General features: G+C 37.0%; 1 long non-coding RNA gene across 1 annotated transcript in view; it reads left to right on the forward strand.

The window, feature by feature from the left end:
* Window positions 1-6,806, forward strand: part of LOC149792022 (uncharacterized) — a 30,828-nt gene extending 24,022 nt beyond the window's left edge. The window contains exon 4 of the long non-coding RNA XR_016423251.1: window positions 6,008-6,806. This is a non-coding gene — a long non-coding RNA (uncharacterized LOC149792022). The remainder of the gene's footprint in view (window positions 1-6,007) is intronic.
* Window positions 6,807-7,692: the final 886 nt, after the last annotated feature.

The raw sequence follows: 7,692 nt of genomic DNA on the forward strand, positions 1-7,692 counted from the left end.
AAAGAAGCCTTCATGAGGGCAGGCACAAATGTCTTGCTGCAAACGGGCAAAGACATTTTGGGTCACCGAGAAACACCTATAAATGCCCTGCACGCTACCGAGTCAGGCATTCAGCGAGGACAAGGCAGAAAGAGACGACGAAGAAAACACCCTTTCACCAGACTTCAAGCTAGAAAGGCCAAGAAAAGAAGAACCGTTCGAGACTTAGACGTTTTCGACTATTGAAAAAAGAGGCAAAAAAATGATGCACCGAGAATCTTGCGCTTGTTCCAAGACGGAACTGGATCTGTTTGCCATGCCCCCCCCACGATGATGACGATGCAAGAATCCCAGTGGGTGGAATTTCACCCCGTCTCCTCACTGACCGATTCCGCTCCCATCGAGTTTGAAATCAAAGGACAGCCCGAAGGTTACATCGATCTGAATAGCAGTTACTTGTACCTGAAAGTCAAAATTCTAGATGAGACTGGAGGTGCTATAGACGATGCAGCAGTAGCTCCCGTCAACAATTTCATGCATTCCTTGTTCAGTGGAGTGGACTTGTACTTGAATAACAAACTGGTCAGTAGCAGCATGGATACTTACCCTTATCGTGCCTACCTGGAAAATCTCTTGACGTACGGAATAGATGCCAAGAACACTCATCTCAATGCCTGTGTGGTATGGGAAGCTGACGAACCTACCAAGTTTGAAATATTGGAAACTGATGAAAAGAAAGACAACAATGATGGATTTGTAGAACGAAGAAAGAGAATCACGGGAGCCGACACAAGTTTAGAACTGATGGATCGTTTGCATTTGGACATGTGGTTGCAAGAAAAGTATTTGCTGAACGGGGTGGATGTCCGCCTGAGACTGAATCGTAGCAGTGCCGCTTTCCATTTGATGGCTGATAGTGACGGTTACAAAACCAAAATCCTAGAAGCCAGACTCTACGTACGCCGTGTGGAAGTGTTACCTAAAGTGGGAAACGACATCAGTCAGACGTTGAGCAGAACGACTGCCAAGTATCCCATACGACGCGTGGAAGTGAAAACCTTCACCATTCCCAAGGGACAGCGATAAATGATCGAAGATCATCTGTTCCAAGGACAGTTACCCAAACGTTTGATCGTTGGTATCGTCGAGAATACAGCCTTCAACGGAGCTGCCGAAAAAAATCTTTTCTACTTTCAACACTTTGGCGTGTCCAAAATCGAAGTCAGTCGCGATGGCAAGACCTTGTGTACCCGACCTATCGAACCTGACTTTACCAAGAAGAATTACTTGAGATCGTACTTGTCCCTGTACGAAGCCACCGGACAGTTAGGAACCAATACCAGTCACGGTATTACGTACGAGGATTATGCAGGAGGCTACGCTTTGTGGGCTTTCGATTTCACTCCAGACCAAGGCAGCGACGAGGGACATTTCCACCCTATAAAATCCGGCCAGATTCGTGTGGAAATTCAGTTTAAAGACCGAGACCCTGATGAAACGGTGAACGTCATCCTGTATGCAGAATTCGATAATACCATAGAAATCAACAGTTTGAGAGAAGTCATCCTAGATTACTAGAAACCATGGAAGACTGTTATCCCTCTTTACCTAGTGGAGAAACTTTTAGTGTTGGATTAATGTTAAAAAATGTTAGAGTTGTTGTTGTTTAGTGTTAAGTGATTTTTGAATAAAAAATGTTGTGTTTTGAAAAAATTGTTTGATGTTATATTGTTGGATTATTGTTAAAAATGTTAGAGTTGTTGTTTAGTGTTAAGTGATTTTTGAATAAAAAATGTTGTGTTTTGAAAAAAATGCCTTTGTCTTTTATTTAGCTATAAGAATGTTGGATTGATGCTCTTTCATTTCTTACTATCCCTCTCATGACACTACTAAACGTTGCGACTCAAAAACCGTGTGGGGGGATGTTTTCCTTCACGTCCGCGCTTTGACATTAAGAACCGGGTTGTTTCCAGTCTAACCATCCATTGTCGACTCATCCTCCTAAGAAGATGTGTTCCAAACTAGCTAAGCTCAACGAAGCCTACGTGAATTTGCATAGGGTCAGACACAGTCTGATACCGAAGCCAGAAGAAATAGAGAATGTGAGAATGTTAAAAATCACTGAAGACCTGATAGAAGAGCTTTTCAGAGAAGAAATGAACAGGGAAAAAGAAGAATGGACAGAGAAGTACAGACTTCAGAGACAGCAGCAACAGCAGCAACAACAACAACAGCAGCAACAAGAACCTGAAGCTGACAGAGGCTTTGTCGATTGTCGTATCGACACCAAAGAGTTCTTCTTCTCTTTCCGAAGAAGCAGACCTATCGCCAGAAAGTCTATCCTCAGAGGACATCGCATTCTTAGAAACTAAAAGATTGCCATAGCAAACAAAAAAAAAAAACAGCCCTTTTCAGGGCTACCCAATACTCTAGAAAAGAAATAACAATCCATTTGTCAATGTGTGTAGGTAGAGTAGTGTGAAAATAAACACTAACTCTTTTTTAAAAAAATGTGAGGGTATGTGTTTGTGTTTGTAAGTGGTTAAGTAAGTTGGTATGGATAGTAGATTAAAATGATGTCTTTTTTTTGGTGTTTGAGGTGTAAATTTGGGGTTAGATTGGATTGCTTTGCGTATGTGGATAGTATATTGAAGTGATTTATAAAAAAATTTTAAAATAGTGATGGGTAGCATAAAAAGTGAGTGAGTGTTTCTTTTAGGTCGGCGCGTTGTTTTATGGTCATGATCTAGGTAAGATCAATTTTATGTTTTTAGGGGATGTTTTCGTTCACGTCCGCGCTTTCACTATAAATTGAAACTCGTTCGGCAGTCCAGCTACCCTTGTTGATTGATCAACACCAAAAATGAACACGAGACTGGAGAAACTGTTGGAACTTCATGTGCATCTGGAATATGCCAGGCGCATATTAAATGAACTGGCGGCGGAAGCCATTGTGGAGGAGGGAAGGATAAGAGAGGAGGAGGAAAGAAGAAACAAAGAAGAGGAGGAGAGAAGATATAAAGAAGAAGAGGAAAGAAGATACAAAGAGGAGGAGAGAAGATACAAAGAAGAGGAGGAGGAGGAAAAGGAGAGAAGAAGAAGAAATTTCAGAATCCCAGAGAGCGAAAATTGGGATTCTGAAGCGACATATCCTGCCTCTGCTCTCTCCCCCAAAAAGGTAAAAAGTAACTGGGGGACAAGATGTGTATGTGGCGCTAGGCCTGGAAGGTGCCACCATTAACCAGGTGTCCATGAAGTTCCAAAAAAAAAAACAGCCCTTTTCAGGGCTACCCAATACTCTAGAAAAGAAATAACGATCGATTTGCCAATGTGTGTAGGTAGAGTAGTGTGATTATAAACACTAACTCTTTTTTAAGATAGTGTGAGGGTATGTGTTTGTGTGTTGGTGCTTGTAAGAACTCAGGTATGTTTGTGGGAATAGTAGATTATGGGTTTCTTTATTGTTTCTTAGCGTAGGTGAAGAGTATAGTTAGGGTTCTGTAAACGTTCACGTACGATTGTGTGGATAGTAGATTATGGATTAGTTTATTGTTCTTAGCGTATGTGAAGAGTATAGTTTGGGTTTTGTAAGCGCTCACGTAAGATTGTGTGGATAGTAGATTATGGATTTTGTTTATTGTTTCTTAGCGTATGTGGAGAGTATAGTTTGGGTTTTTATTATATGAAATGAGAAAGTATAGTTTGGGTTTTATTATATGAAATGAAAAAGTAGGGGGATGTTTTCCTTCACGTTCGCGCGTTGTTTGGTCATGATCTAGGTAAGATCAATTTTACGTTTTAGGGGGATGTTTTCCTTCACGTACGCGCTTTAAGTATAAGAACCCATAGTATTCGTCGTTCAAACCATTCTGCAAAGAATAAAAAAAGAAGATGGCTTCTAACCAAATGGACAAAATACAAACATTACAAGACGTTTTAGACAACTTAGGAATGATGGAGCAAATGTTAATAAGACTGGTTGAAGACCATTATTCCTATAGTCCCCATCGTGTAAAGATGGAAATTAATAACTTAAAAAAGGTAAAGGACAAGATTAGTGGTGTCATGAAAGAGATAAAGGAGGAGAAGGAGGATGAAGAGGAAAGAATAAGAATAAGCAAATGGAACGAAAAGATTGAAAAAGAAGAAGAAAATGAGAAGAGGAAGAAAGAAGAGGAGGAAGAGAAGAAGAAAGAAGAGCAGGAGAAAAAGAAAGAGAAGAAGAGAAAGAGTGTTGGAGATAAAATAAGAACTTGGTGGAGAAAAAGAAGAAATTAGAAGCAGAAGAAGAAGAAAACCCAAAGGCCCTTTTCAGGGCCAGCCATATTTCTCGAAAAGAGATAGCCTTTCCATTGCCTGCCCCTTTTTTAAATTTAAATTTAAATTTAAAAAAAAAAATCCCATATTCAATTCCCCTTGTCCCTAGACAAACCCAAACTCTATTCCCATGTTAATTTCCCCTTGTCGCTAGACAGACCCACACTATAGTTCCATGTTAAATTCCCCTTGTCGCTAGAGTGACCCACGATTTTTCTCCATGTTAATTTCCCTTGACGCTAATCTGACCCACGATTTTTCTCCATGTTAATTTTCCCTTGACGCTAGAGTTGCCCAAGGGGTCTTGTAATGCTAATTCCCCTTGACGCTAGGGTGCCCCCATTTACTACTATCATGACTCTTTCATATGTTTGGTGAAACATAATTTCTTTCCCTACGCTAATACCGGATATATTACTTTATGTGGTACAAAAACACGACAGTTCTGCTAGCTGAGAAACTATGATTTAAAAGAATAGCGTTGTTTTTGCAACATAGTTTTAAATTTATTTTATACTAAACGTGCTTCGGAATCGCAACTTGGAAGCTTAAACTCAGTCTTCGCAAGGATCTCCAAACCTCCTTTCTTATTTGCTGACGGATCATAAGTGTATTGGCTATTTGAGAGAATTCCTAATTTGGGAGAAATGAATCCGTTGAAATAAATAATACTTTTGATATTTTGTTAACTATCTTACCATACCTGACCATAAATCAGGGTTCTACATGTCGTTGGTTAAAACGGACATATGCAAACGATGATGAGTCAGATATCTTAGCAATAATAATTTCTATGTCTGACGGGTAACATAGGTTCCGTTATTTGCCTCAAGCTCACAAAGAGCATGTGTTTATTTTTTCTTTGTGCTGCAAATATCAGTTTCATTGGCACACGCAATCACGCATTCCATGGCAAAATGATGGAAATCATGTATAATCTTGTATTAGGATATATGTTTCACATGTGAAATAATATGCCTGAACAAAACCTAAAAAACATTTAGGCAATAATTTTCTATAGTTTACCTATAAGTACATAATAATCCTAAAAAGGTTTATTTCTTTACATTATTTGTACTAATATTATATAGAAATCGCATAGAGCATTTAAAGTTCACTGTTTTTTTTTATACTCTCTGAACTTGTATTCTTTATGTACTAAGTGTTCTCTGTTTGACTCTGTCTTTCATTTATATTGCACCAAAATGTTTTCACATATACGTTTACTTCTTCTTGATTGCTTTTCCAAATACATGGTCCAGATATGATTTTTTCTTAATACCGTCTTATTACGTTCTGTTCTTAGTTTTCTAGGACATCAACTATTGCCACAATATATTGATGTATTGATATTTCTCAGTAGCATAGTAACATAGAATAATAATATAAATCACTGAAATCACAGAATCAATTCTCTCAGATTTTGTTAAATTTCACTACTTTGTGCATTGATAGACTAATTCATAGTGCTAAATTATCATATGGGATATATATATATATATATATATATATATATATATATATATATATATATATATATATATATATATATATATATTTCTGTTCACTCTTCAAGTAAAGATAATTGTTACTAATGATTGAGCCATGATGGATGTATTAATATATGTGTTTTAATTTTAATTTATTAAATGTGATAACGTTGCTTTTGATTTTTTAAATAATTTTTTTTAATTTATTTTGATTTTTACAGTGTTTCAAATCTGACTGAATCTCACACGAAAAGTGCAACAGACTGCAATGAAGAAAGGAAGAAATAATGGACTTTATTAATTTAAACCCATCTCAATACTTCTCTGAGCCAGATCTGTTATAAAGACTGTCTGCATGTCAATCATTTTGTATGTATATAGGTTTTCAAAATTTTTTGAATTTTCAGCGACTAGAACTCGTTTATGCTTTAGTTCCCCAGACAATGTACGATTTCTCTGGATCTATTTTTACAATCTCACGAAGGTTTGATCGTGAAAAAGCCTTACGAAGTTGTGAACTGGTTTAGCTATCCCATAATTCATTCATGTCATGTGGAGACAGGCTGCTTATTATTTTAGATCTTTAAAGGAGAAAATTAAAATGACAACAAATAAGAAAGAAAAACAAACTGAACTCTGCAATAAGTTTTCTGATTGCAAGTAAGTAGAGGAACAATTTATGCTAAGGCATATACACATATTTTTCGAGAGATCATTGACATTAAAGTTTTTAAATTAAAGTTCATGTTTTCTTTAAACCTTTGGTTCAGTTTGGAGTTATCGTTAATTCCATTATACATTTTGAAGCTTATAAGAATACACGTTTGATGGGCTTGCAATGCGTAACGTTTGTAAAAGAAAGATCTTTGCTGTTTAGGCAATCTATAGCACCATAAACTCGTGATTCAACCCGGCCAAAGGGACCCCAACATCATGCTTTTATTTGCGCAATTGATTTGAAGGAGAGAAATATATTTTATTGTTTAAAACGAAAATAAATTGGAATGGTCTTTCCCATGAGTTCGTACTTGTCAACATTTCCTTGCATCCAGTTTCGTTTTGCTCTGACTAATGTACGTTCCAAGAATGATTCCAAGAATGATGAGCACAATGTTACAGTAATTGCTGCTAGACATGTTAGCAAGCCTAGCCATCTCAATTTCCACCCAGTTTTCTAACAAATTTCTATCTCTACCGACTCCTCCATCCATATCACCAAAGCGCACACACCCTTTGGTGAAGGTGAATGAGGGTTCATGACACAAAAGCAATTACATAGCATTATGTTGACGCGTCTACATGTATAAACATTGAAACAAAATGTAACTTTTACTCACATTGTGAACAGTGTCACTGTAATTGGTATATATTTTAACATTTATGTGTTGCTTACATCCTGTCAGAGATCATTGGATAGTGAGTCGAAACGCGTACCCCCTCTATATATATATATGTGTGTGTATTGGACGGCTATGAATGTTTTAAATGTACTTTTAAAAGATAACCTTAATAACATTTAATCAACGTACATTGTCCCATTTCTAAAATATACATCTATTATATGGCTTTTTGTACTCCAATTCCGATCAGCTTGACAAATTACAAACTGAGACATCACATTTCTGGAATATTCCATTTACTAGCATATAAGCTCTTAATTTTGAAACCAAATGCCCAACTATTGCATAAAATTGAAACATACAAAATCTGTCGCTTCACAAAAGTATCAACAATCAGTCGCCACGTAATATAATTGATTTAGTCGCGAGACACGGTGCCTTATAATCTAAGTCGAACAATATCATCATATAGAAACGAAAAACATCTTTGTTAAAAATCTCATATACGAACACTGCTCGACTCATGGAAAAAGCTGCCACAACCCACATGAAATTGTTCATCTACA

The sequence above is a fragment of the Sinohyriopsis cumingii genome, chromosome 9 (genome assembly GCF_028554795.1).
Source record: "Sinohyriopsis cumingii isolate HCF-2022 chromosome 9, ASM2855479v2, whole genome shotgun sequence".
NCBI classification, from domain to species: Eukaryota; Metazoa; Mollusca; class Bivalvia; order Unionida; family Unionidae; genus Sinohyriopsis; species Sinohyriopsis cumingii.